The sequence below is a fragment of the Notechis scutatus genome, chromosome 5 (assembly GCF_049901735.1).
Source record: "Notechis scutatus isolate UNSWTSFEM ecotype Mainland chromosome 5, rNotScu1.2, whole genome shotgun sequence".
Lineage (NCBI taxonomy): Eukaryota > Metazoa > Chordata > Lepidosauria > Squamata > Elapidae > Notechis > Notechis scutatus.
In genome coordinates, this window is record NC_142013.1 from 107,437,770 (window position 1) to 107,451,281 (window position 13,512).

Below are 13,512 nucleotides of genomic sequence, written 5' to 3' on the forward strand. Positions count from 1 at the left end.
TTAATTGTTTTCACTGCCAATATAAAGCGGTAATAATATTCAATGTGTTCTTGATCCTATCCCTCTATTAATGCAGATTAGGATTTCATGGTGTTTTTTTTGGCAGTTGTAGCACCTTTTAGGGATGCAGTGGCTCAGTGGCTAAGACAGATGCTGAGCTTGTTGATTAGAAAGGTCAGCAGTTTGGCGGTTCAAATCCCTAGCACCACATAATGGAGTGAACTCCTGTTATTTGTCCCAGCTTCTGCCAACCTAGCAGTTGGAAAGTGTATAAAAATGAAAGTAGAAAAATAGGGACCACTTTGATGGGAAGTTCCATGTGCCTTTGATGCCGGCCACATGATCACGGAGATGTCTTCAGACAGTGCTGGCTCTTTGGCTTTGTAACAGAGATAAGCATCACCCACAAGAGCTGGAAACAACTAGCACGTATGCGCGAGGGGAACCTTTACTTTTACTTTAGCACATTTTTGTGCTGGGTCATATTTATGTGGTTGCCTAGATCCTCCTTGCAGTCACTGCTGTTGAGTCAGGTACCACCTATTCTGTACCTGTGCATTTTGTTTTTCTTGCCAAAGTGTCAAAACCTTACTTTCTCACCATTAAAATGCATTTTGTTAGATAGGGCCAACCTTCTACAATGTGGAAGAAAAATAATTATACCACTTATAAGAATCAGCCTTAAAAGCCTCCAGAGATAGAGGTCTCTCTCATAGGTTGACTGTTCCACCTTTAGATTTTACTATTTGTAATTTTTTTCTCATATTTATCTAGGAACTGGTATTGCAAGCTGATAATGGCCCTTTTCATTCTCCAAGCTAAATAACATTATTTTGAGTTCTAAGCTTTGAACTGGAGTTCAAAGATAATGTCCCGAGCTGGGACAAAAGGGGCATTTTGATTTATGGATGTTTTTTTTAAAAAAGAAAAATATTTCAGTTTCCTGCAACTTCAGGGGAGAGAGATACACACACACACACACAGAGAGAGAGAGACAGAGAAACAGACAGACAGAGACAGAGAGAGACAGAGAGAGAGAGAGAGAGAAAGAGAGAGAAGAGAGAGAGGGAGGGAGAGAAGGAGAGAGGGGGAGAGACAGAGACAAACAGAGAGAGAGAGAAAGAGACTGAGACACAGAGAGAGACAGAGAGAGAGAGAGAGAAAGAGAGAGAAGAGAGAGAGGGAGGGAGAGAAGGAGAGAGGGGGAGAGACAGAGACAAACAGAGAGAGAGAGAAAGAGACTGAGACACAGAGAGAGACAGAGAGAGAGACAGAGAGAGACAGAAAGAGGGAAACACAAAGAGAATCTCCAAAGCTCCCAGATTTTAAATGCATTTCCAATAAAACATCAGGCAAAGATTTCATCCCTACTATTTTTAGCAGGATGTAATTAAAGAGAGGAGGATTTAAATTAATTGAATTAAAGTTTCCCAAGCACTTATTAAAAGATAGAGAAGAGCCATTTGATACTTACTTTAGATATGTTTACTGCTGATTTTAATTTCTTACAGGGAACTTTGGGGTTCTAATGTAATATTGCTTTTTCTACGTCTAAGATAGGTTTGTTTGTTTGTTTGTTTGTTTTCTTTTTCAGGCAAAATGCCAAATGCAAACACAGACATGCATATTTGCATGTATTTGATGAACATTTTCAGTCAGGCAATTCTTCCAAAGTACAATCCTTTCAAAAATGTTTATAAATTAAGTTGGCTGACCAGGAAGATTTCTCCTTTTGTTTTGCTTTCATAGCAATAACAATAGCACTTAAACTTATACAGGCAGTCCTTGACTTATGACCACAATTGAGCCCAACATTTCTGTTGTTAAGTGAGACATTTGTATAAATGAGTTTTGCCCCATTCTACAACCTTCCTTGTTATAGTTGTTAAGTGAATTACTTCAGTTGTTATGGTCAGTAACACGGTTGTGCAGCAAATCTGGCTTCCCCGTTGACTTTGCTTGTCAGAAGGTGGCCAAAGGGGGATCAGCAACAAGCCAAGCATCTGAATTTTGATTGCGTGATGATGGAGATATTGCAACGGTCGTAACTGTGAAAAAAAGGTCATAAGTCACATTTTTCAGTGCCGTTGTAACTTTGAACGGTCACTAAATCAACTGTTGTAAGTCGAGGACTACCTGTATACCACGTCATAGTGCTTTACAGCAGTGGCCCCCAACCTTTCGGACACCTGGGACTGGTTCTATTTTGCCACACACTGGAGGGGATGTGGTTTCTCATCCTGCCTATATCCCATGGATGGGGTTTTGTGTCAGCTTTGGAGACCATATTCCATGCTGCCACATAGTTTGAGAAAGTGGGAAAGGGTAATTTGTACTGAGTAGTTCTAAGTAGACAAAATAAAATGCTTCTGTTAGTTCAAGGTTATTAAGTGTGGCGCAGCAGGAAAAAAAGGGATCTTACACTGGGACGGATCCTGACTGGTCCATGTGATGTGATGATGGAAAAAGGGGGTGGATTGTAGGTTGGGACATTGTGGAAAGTCCAGGGGAAACTTTTAGTTTTGAGATTCCACAGATGTGCCAGGTGCCATTCTAATAAAGGTACTTTTGAGATGACGTCTGTCAAAGAGATACCGATTGGAATGGAGGTTTGCTGGAATGCTGACATTTGGTTTGTTTGTGTGGCCCAATTTCTGGTACACTGTGGTCCAGTACCAATCCACAGACTGGAGGTTGGGGACCCCTGCACTCTCTGGGAGGTTTACATCATCAGCATACAGTTGATGTTGTAATAGTAATTAATCCACCAATAACCTAAGTCCTTATTTTATTGACCTCAGAAGGATGGAAGGCTGAGTCAACTTTGAGCTTGTCAGGACTGAACTCTAGACTGTTGGCAGAGTTCTAACCATGTGAGAACAATCAACCCACGGAACAGAAGTTGCCTTCAGAAGTTGTGGGAGCTTCATTACTTTCAAGAAGAAATTTGACTACCATTTGTCAGAAATGGTGTAGGTTCTCCTGCTTGGGCAGGGTGGAGGGGTTGGAATAGATGACCTTCAAGGTCCCTTCCAACTCTGGTAATCTGAATACTTCCACCATCAGAGTTACTGAATGTGTTCATATACAACCCAAGGAGTTCACAGTGGCAACTAAATTGAGAATTCAGAGACAATATAAGATCATCTGAGAGTTATGTTGTCCACAACCTGTTTTGTCCCCCTCTCATTAAAAGATCACTAACTATTATTTGATCTATCAAAATCACTTTATACAAGAGATCAACATATGCAGACGAGGGCTGCTCCGAATATCCATAAAGTCCCCATAGCCAGTAAGTTCAACCCTAGCATTTTGGTTAAAAAGAAAACTTTGAAATAGTTTTTACTCATAAGAATTTAATTGTGGTTCCCTTTTACTCAAATTCAAGTTAATTTTAGTTGAATTTCTTACATAATACATGAGTCTTAGAGGCTGGCTACATGCACTATAGCAATAGCAAGCAATAGCACTTAGATTTCTATATCGCTTCACAGTGCTTTACAGCCCTCTCTAAGTGGCTTACAGAGTCAGTATCTTGCCCCCAACAATCTGGGTCCTCATTTTACCCACCTCGGAAGGCTGAGTCAACCTTCAGCCTGTGAGATTTGATCTACCAAATTGCAGGCAGGCAGCAGTCAGCAGAAGTAGCCTGCAGTACTGCATTCCAACCACTGTGCCACCATGGCTCTATCTTCCTTCTGTGTGTTTACACTGAAACCTGCACCCTAGTCTCTTAACATGCTATTCCTTCCTGATCTGCTAAGTAAATGAGAATAATTTTCTACATATAGATTTCTAGCTTTCCTTTGGGAACCACATCTCATTGGCCTGTTTAAAAGCATTCTACAAATTCTTTAAGCCATGAATTGTACCCTCAAATGGCCAAGCAAGTTCTGGATTTGAGTTCTCACTCATTTCTGTATTCTTCCCCAAATTGCATGCCATTCTTACACAGAAGCCCTGCTAATCTTCTTTGTATCATTCCAGTTTTGGTATATGTCCTGCCAAATGCTATTTATCTGCAAGAAATTCCATTACTAGGCTTAGATTATGGTAAAATAGGGTTCCCATTACATCTTGTCTTGGGCATTTGGAGGGAGGCTGAGGACAATGTTCTGAACATAATACGTGCATGAACTTGAGATCTTCTAAAGATTGCCTCTGTAAGGAAGCGTTGTGATCATCACATCACTCAGCAAAGTTCAGAGGTATCCTGAATTTAGTGCACAACAGTTGTACAAAGATAGATATACGGTAGTGCATTGCTTCTTTTTCCATCTTCAGCTTCTCTTTACACTCTGCTAATACTTCTCTAGACAATAAGAATAGGTGTTTGGGTTTCATTTATGCTGCTATAAAAGCTATTAGAACCTTTGAGATTAAATGCATTTAATATTTTCATGTAATATAGGATTTTTAAAAATGAATTCATTCACTTTCTCCCTCTCATTCACAAACACATCTGCACAAATACACATACATGCAGTCACTCAAACAAACACACACACACACACACCCCACACACCCTCCCATGAAAAATGTTACTACACCTGCTGAGATACTTTTCAAACAATGGGTCATGAATCTTCACCCCATAACTTTTATAGACACAGTGGGCAACCAGCAAGCAAGATACATATGGCAGCCATAAAAGGAGGGATACAGGCCCCTAAATCTTTGGAATATCTCAAAAGTTGGAGATTTGACAAACTTTAATCTTTGATGAAAGTTCTGCAGCTAGCTTAGATTTCTGGAAAGCCTTATTTTGCGAAAGAAAGGACAGAAAACCAAATGGAACTCTTTAGATTTTTTTAGGAAGAATGTCCAACAGCCAGGGATTCTTCATTAATCTTATCTTTGAGATAAGTCAAATTTGAATTATGAATATAGTTATTAGGTTTTTAATATATGCCATTATTAAAAGCCCCACAAAGACTCGGTGATCAATATTTGTTCCTTCTTCATTTCAGCAGTCTTGAAAAGGTGTATACTTTGAGTCTGAATCAGCACAATATCATGCCTTGTATATATTTATCAGCGGATAAAAATCAGAGTTTTGTGTCATTTTAACTGACTGAGATAGCGTCGAAAATTGCTGTACTTATGCATTTTTTTTCATCAAAGTGAATGTTTTTGTCAGAATGTTTTAGTTGTCCCTCAAGTACATTATGACATATTAAGAAATGCAATCATCCAGTTTCTTTTAAAGAATTACATTTTAATGATCTTGTTATATTGTTGTGCACATTTTTCACTGTGCTTGCTTTTTTTTATTAAAAAAAATATGTTATTTCAACAAATCATCAGAAACAGAAAAAAGGGCACTTCTTTCTTCCATTTTTCTGCCAACAAAAGATAGCCATAAATTATTTTTTGATGTTTTCCTTGGTATCAGACTACTGATAATGGCTGTGTGTGTGTGATACAGGAAACACACACATACACACACACACACACACACACACATACATAGAGAGAGAGAGAGAGAAAGAATAGAAATCTGCAGCTCCTAGCATTCAACTTTTCTCTAAAGGAAAAAAATACTGTATATATCCTATTACTTCATCCCAAAAACTCAGCAGTCCAGGACATGAATTATATTCAGTAGATTTATCATCCATCTGGCTTACCTGGTTTCAACAAAATAGAAGTTATACTGGAATGTAGAAGGGGGGAAAATCAGCAGGGTGGATTCTAGAAGATAAATTTATAACATGCTCACAAATCAGCTGGAATAAATTTAAAGGGCCTATCACTGAATATTAATTACCTTTTCACAAATACTGTAATAGGTCACTGAAAGCTTATTATAAATGTGGATTAAGGTTTTCTTGCTTTGCCTGGCACATTTGGAAATGCCTGTGTTAAGGTGAACACAGTTTGCCCTCCATTATCAAACTTGCTGGCTCTTTAGTCTTGTATGTTCTTTTTTCTCCAGTAATGTAATAATTGTCTTGTTGTAAAAGATTGAAAGCCATTTAGTTCAAGTGTTCCTCTGGTCTTTGCTTTCCTCTTTCAAAAACCTTTTTAAAAAAAAAAAAAGTTGTCACTTTTCTTTGCTATTCCCAGACTTTACTTATTAGTACAGCAAAAACTCTTGAGTATGGATCATTTGTGCAATAGAATCTTATCCTTCTTTTTTCTGTTCCTCTTCTGAGTTTTCTCTGGAATTGGAACTAGAACTGGCTTAAGCATTTCATAATGTCAGATATTATAAAAAGTTCTAAAGCTGTAGGTTCTAGAAACAAAATATTGAATTTAGGTTCAGAATATGACACAGTTTTTTTCTTTCTAGGTCCTAAGCATTGACATTCAATTTATGCATCAATTAAATATGTGATAAAGTGCCTTATTCTAACAGGCTGGTTAGAAATTGGTGGGAACTGGAGTCCAAGAATCTCTTGCTGAAGATAACAGAATAACAGAGTTGGAAGGAACCTTGGAGATCTTCTTATCCAACCCCTTGCTCAAGCAGGGAATCCTATATCATTTCAGATAAATCGTTGTCTAATCCCTGTTTAAAAAAATTCCGCTGTTGGAGTATCCATAACTTCTGGAAGCAAGTTACTCCACTGATTCACTGTTCTCACTGTCAGGAAATCTCTCCTTAGTTCTAGGTTGTCTCTCTCCTTGGTCAGTTTCCACCCATTGCTTCTTGTCCTGCCCTCAGGTGCTTTGGAGAATAGCTTGACTCCCTCTTCTTTGGGGCAGCCCCTGAGAAATTGGAACAGAGCTATTATATCACCCCTAGTCCTTCTTTTCATCAAACTAGACATACCCAGATCACTGGGATGGGAGGAATTTCACCGAAAAAAACATCTCAGAAAGTTCCGTAAGAAATTTATTTATTTATTCAATATCCCACCTTATTATTTTTAATAAGGATTGGAGGAAAACCATCTAATAAACAAAACCTCTTCTTGAATTACACACTGATAGCCTTTTTAAATTTTATTTTATTTTATTTATTTTTATCCCACCTTTATTATTTTTTACAAACAACCCAAGTGGGTGAACATATCCAAGACACCTTCCTTCTCCTTTTTTCTCAAACAACCACACTGGGAAGTGATTTGCGCTGAGGGACAATGACTGGCCCAAAGTCACCCAGCTGGCTTTCCTGTTAAGATGGAACTAGAACTCACCATCTCCCATTTTCTAGCCTGGTACCTTAATCACTAGACCAAACTTTATCTATCCCTCGATTCTCCAAATCACCAAATAAAATTCCAGCCAATGTCCCTTCCATTTAGAGATGCAGCTTTCTTAATTCAGAAAGGTTTCAAATATCAATAGCTTAAGCTACAAATTAAGGAAAGTGCATCGATAGGTTAGGGTATAAATATTTTGTAAATAAATGATTGTCACGCAAAGCCAGATTTTTTTAAAGGAAAAAAAAAACACATTTCTGTTTTCAGCAATCATATTATGTGCCAGTAGCTCACATATGTTAATAGTTTGTTGTGTGAAAAAAAAATATTTTGGGGGGTACTGAAAATCCTGCCAATCAATTTCTTTGGATGTTTGCAAGTGAAATTCTTCCAAGAGAGATGACATATTTTCACCCATGCCCTTGTCCCACATTCATTGCATTGGATAAACTTTCTCATTGGATAACCCCATGCCCCTTGGTTTTTGTGTGTATTTAAGAGAATGATGGAAGCTCTTGTAAATTCATTTATGCACCAGAAAAGAGGGAAATTGGGCATGAAGGATTCCACCAAGCATGCTACCAGTCACTCTATGATTGTAATGGGAGGTATTTACATTTGACAAGAGAAAGAAAGAAAGAAAGAAAGAAAGAAAGAGAGAAAGAAAGAAAGAAAGAAAGAAAGAAAGAAAGAAAGAAAGAAAGAAAGAAAGAAAGAAAGAAAGAAAGAAAGAAAGAGGGAGGGAGGGAGGGAGGGAGGGAGGAAGAGAGGAAGAGAGAAAGAGATGGAGAGAGGGAAAGAAAGAAAGATAAGATAGACAGACAGACAGACAGACAGACAGACAGACAGACAGATAGATAGATAGATGATGGATGGATGGATGGATGGATGGATGGATGGATAGATAGATAGATAGATAGATAGATAGATAGATAGATAGATAGATAGATAGATAGACAGAAAGATTTCTTACACCAAACACAGGGCTACTTGCAGAGATGGCCTTTGAGATATTATGAGACATCTACAGATGCATATGACATGTTTTTACTGGGAAACAGGAAAAAGCCATAAAACAGAAACTCAGATGGGGTCTGCCCTAAGTCACAAGCGTGTAAGAGGGGTGGAAGGGAAAATGCAGTCAGGCTTGTAAGATGCTGTTACTATCTCAATAAAACACAACCCAACCAGTCAAATGTGATCAAACTGGCCTACCCCTAGTGGTAAGAAGCTTTACTCTAATTGCAACAGCAGAAGTAGAGAATTTGGTCTCAATCACTTGAACATCTTTCAGAATATGCAACTCTGCAGCAGGTAACATGAAAACTGAAAGAGGGTGCCAACGAAAATACAGACTTGGTTTTGGAAGTCATCTTTCTTTTATTGTTTTATGGGATGGCTTCTGAAGTAACGAGCCAGAAATCAGTCTTCCTCCCTCCCTCTCTCTTTCTCCTTTTCTGTGAATTTTTCTGAAAACAGTTGAGTTGGTTTACTGGACACATCTGTCCATTGTATTGAAAAGTGGCCTTAAAAACTTCTCAATTACCTCAAAGGAGAGTAACACATAAAGCATGTGATCATGATTCCTTCCTTCCTTCCTTCCTCCCTCACTTCCTCCCTCCTTTCTTCATCACAAAACAAGATAGAAAGACTTGCACATGGATTAGAGAAAAACAAAAGTATAGGGTGTCATCAAGAGAGTAAAATAATTGAAATGGAAATGTGCTGGCCACGTAGCAAGAAGAATTGATGGCAGGTGGACCAAGGCAGTCATATGGATCCCACTTGATCAAAAGCATCCACAAAAGAGATCTAAAACAATATGGAGCAACAACATCAGTATGTATTGTGGGCCCAATTGGCAAAAGAAAGCTCAGGACCATATGAGCCTCGGTGGCGCAGTGGTTAGTGTGCAGTACTGCAAGCAACTCCGACTGCAATTTGGCAGATCGAATCCCACCAGGCTCAAGGTTGACTCAGCCTTCCCTCCTTTCGAGGTGGGTAAAATGAGGACCCAGATTGTTGGGGGCAATATGCTGACTCTGTAAACCGCTTAGAGAGGGCTGTAAACCACTATAAAGCAGTATATAAGTCTAAGTGTTATTGCTATATACATGCAGAAGAAGCCTTCATCCTGCAGTGGATAGACAATGGCTAAGATGATGATAATGATGATGATGATTGTTTACTAGATATATGGTCTATGCCAAATGACATCATGCTGAGAGAAATCTTGGTTTCAGAAGGAAATAAAATATTCAGGCTTTATCATGACATGAAGCTGAAACAATTTTACTTTTTTTTTAATCTACGAAGGCCCAATAAATATATTATTCATAGCCCTAGCTGAGATTTGAGTCTGAAAGGCCCATGCTTTTGGAATGAAGAGATCTCGATCCATAATTAATAATTTTAACTACTGAGCTACTTCATAAGAGCAGAAGGAAAGCTCCTCAATGGGAAGTTCACTAAGAGAGCAAGAGTATAATTATTCTTCAACAATGAGCAATATCCATCATTTGCTAAGTTTGCATGCTTGCAGACACAATGGAGCTAAACACATAAAAGAAAAAGAATATTTAAGTCATGCTGACATAACCCCAAAGATTCCTTGGTGGCAATATGGTTGTTTTGATTTTCTGGTCTTTGCTACAACACTAATATGCTGTGTTGATGTCTCATTAGCTACAGATCTTCCCCTCCAAATACTGACCAGGCCTGACCCCGATTAACATCCAAGTCCAAATAAAGTTTAGTAGATATTGTTACCATCTTGGAGTGTGTATATCCACCAATCCCCTATTTCTAAATTATACTGTTGGATAATTTACTCTCCAATTAGATCCTGACAGCTTACAAGAATGACTTTATTCTGTCCTAACAATATTCATTAGAGGCTTTCTTATTCATAAGTCTTCTAGAAGAGTGGAGGTAAAAGTCACTTTAATTTACATTAAAGGAGAATTAGTCAAAGATGCTAAATCCCTGTGAATTCATCCCTAGCAAAGACTGGGTGTCTACTGTATTGGATTGCATTTTCAGGTGAATAACAATCTCAACACGACTCCTGGTCTATATTCCTCTATTGTGTTTCTTGAATAAGCAACACCTGGAATGTACAATAAAATTGTTCTGAATACATCTCTATAATGAAGGCATTTTGTGACTTGTGACTTGTGTATACTGCACAAGTCAAAAAGAGGGCTGTGAAAATATCTACAGACCCTTCACATCCTGTACATAAATTGTTTCAACTTGTACCCTCAAAACAACATTATAGAGCATTGCACACCAGAACAACTAGGCACAAGGACAGGTTTTTCCTGAAGGCCATCACTCTGCTTAACAAATAATTTCCTCAACATGTCAACTTATTTATTCTTATTTATTTTATTTATTTGATTTGTCAATCACTTACAAGATAATAGGTATAAGTATAAACATGAGTAAGAATACAGGAAATAGGTACGAATAATTGGGGACAATAAGACAGGGACGGTAGGCATGATGGTGCACTTATGCATGCCCCTAACAGACCTCTTAGGAGGTCAATAGTGGTTAGTTTGAGGTTAAAGGAGTGGGGGTTAGAGGATGTAACAACAGAGTCAGGTAGTGCATTCCAGGCATTGACCACTCTGTTGCTGAAGTTGTACTTTCTGCAATCAAGTTTGAAGCAGTTTACTTAGAGGTTGTATCTGTTGTGTGTGGTTGAAGCTGAAGTAGTCATTAACTGGTAGGAAATGTCTGACTGGTAGCAGATAATTTTGTGTGCCACGCTTAAGTCTAACCATAGGCAGTGTAGTTCAAGGTTGTCCAAGCCCAAAATCTCAAGCCTGGTGATATAGGGTATTCTGTTGCGAGCAGAGGAGTGTAGTACTCTTCCCGTGAAATACTTCTGGACTCGCTCGATTGTATTAATGTCTGATATGCAGTGCGGACTCCAGACTGATGAGCTGTATTCGAGTTCTGGTCTTTACTAAGACTGTATTACTATTATTTTTCTCATCCTTACTATTAACTATCTCCTCCTAGTTATAACTAATGTTGCTTGCAACTTTACCATTTGAATTGCTTTATTTCATTTCCTAGTATGATTTGATTGCTTATTTAGTATCCTATGACTATCACTAAGTGTTGTATCTTATGATTCTTGATGAATATATTTTTTATGTACACTGAGATCTTATGCACCGAAGACAAATTTCTTGTGTGTCCAATCACACTTGGCCAATAAATAATTTATTCTGTTCCATTTCATTCCATTCTACTCTATTCTATTTTATTCTATTCTGTTAGAAATACCACACATGTAACAGGAAGCCTGAGTTGCCTTGAGTAGATGGGGCTAGGTTAGATATCTTCACGCAATGAGCCATTTAAAGTTACAACACTGTTAAGGTTTCACTTTCTAATAACATTCTTATAGTTGACATTGCACCCAATGTTAATCATATTGTTTCATTGATTTTATTGTCATGCTCTATATTCTGTTATTTTGTTTTTAATGATTGTAATTAGCCTTCGGAGCTTACAAAAGAAAGGGGCCATAAATTACATACACATACACAGCAAGGGGTAGGTGCGTTTAAGCGCTGGAGGTATTAAAATATCAAGATCAAATTACAAATTATGTTATATGTAGCTGGAGAGCAAGGAAAGGAAGGGGCTGGGAAGATTGCTAACCAGGCTCAGCTGAATTGGGCAAACTCAGCATCAATGAATTTGTATTCATCACATCTATCTTTAAGCAAAACATTGAGTTTAAAACAGCATTCAGTGATGTTTCCAAAATTAGGAATTCTTATCCGCTCAATAGTGTCATATAAATAAAACTCTACTGAGGAAACAAGGCATATCTTGCCCCAAAGATCAATGTGATTATGTGAAGGAACAAAGTTTACTACAGAGGGGGGAAATGTCTAATGCTTCATAGCTCCTCTTTAGAAGTGACTTTCACCTGGGTGTCCTCTGAAATATAAATAAGTCAAAAATATAAGCAAGTCAAAATGTTCTGCAGACAGGTGCAATGGCACCAAAACCCTAGCCACTATAGAAAACCCCAGCTACAGAATTATCAGAGAAGCCATAGAGATTGAAAAAAGACCTGAAAGCATGAATAGAAGAGATGACTCCACCAGACTGTCAATTATTTGGAAGCCTGCACTCACAACAAAAAAATCTCCACACCACAAGCCAGGCAAACACCTGGGCACAAACAGATCCCCCCTGATACCTCCAACTCAAACACACCCCAACCAGGCACCCAGATGAAACCTAGCTTCCTAATAAATGATAGTCATCCATTTACTGGGAACCAAGCCGCACTAAAAGCCTCCAATACAGGAACACAATGTTGCCAGCCAATCAAGACAAAAAAAGCCACAAAACAGACAGAAGATATTAGAAACACCAGTCAAGCAGAACACAGCAAACTCCAAGACCAATAAACACAGACCAAGACTCCCAACCAATCAGGATGAAGAAAAAAACATTCTGGCACAGCAGTAGGCTAGCCCCAAATTTAAAACAGAAACAGCTGTGAAAGCCTGACTTACAGACGAACACAATACAGAAGCCTGATGATGGCAGATGAGATTCTGCCGAAACGTTGCTACAACTTTAAGAGCACAACTATAATGACGTGGGAAAATAAGTGAACAAAGCTAAACACCACACACACACACACACACACACACACACACACGTATATGTATATGTATATGTATGGTATTCAGCTTTGTTCGGGTATTTTCCCAGTAGAATCCAGTAGAATCCAGTAGAATCCAGCCTAACTAAATTAAATACAGATGAAGATGATAGAATAAGACACCAAGTTACTAACATCCCATGTACAAGCAAACCACCCAAAAGCAATTTGCACAAAGAGGAACTAAAAGCCCTGCAACCCCTAAAAAATGACAGCAGCATAATCATACTCCCAGCAGATAAAGGTAATGCCACAGTAGTAATGGATAGAAATGACTACGAAACAAAATTGACAGACCTACTCCAAGACTCCACATACAAACCCATAAACACGGACCCAACCACATATCTGGAAAAAATAACCAAAAAGAAATTATAACCAGCCACATGAGCAAAGAGATCCAACAGACGATCATCCCAAGAGAAAAATCTTCCAGATGCCCCAAACTATACGGCCTCCCAAAAATACACAAAGAAGGCATACCTCTCAGACCCATAGTCAGCTCCAGAGAAGCACCACTACAAAACCTAGCTAAACACTTAGCAAAGCAGCTACAGCCCCATGCTGAAGCAGCAGCTTCACATGTACAAAACTCATACCACCTCTTGGAAATGATAAAAGATCTACACGTGGAACAAAAAGATCTGCTTG

The 13,512-nt window shown here is 38.4% G+C and overlaps 1 non-coding gene across 1 annotated transcript; it reads right to left on the bottom strand.

Annotated features, from left to right (window-relative positions):
- Window positions 1-3,913: 3,913 nt before the first annotated feature.
- LOC113415898 (U6 spliceosomal RNA) lies at window positions 3,914-4,016 on the bottom strand. Its single transcript, XR_003371374.1, has one exon. It is a non-coding gene; the product is annotated as a U6 spliceosomal RNA (small nuclear RNA).
- Between the last annotated feature and the right edge of the window lie 9,496 nt (window positions 4,017-13,512).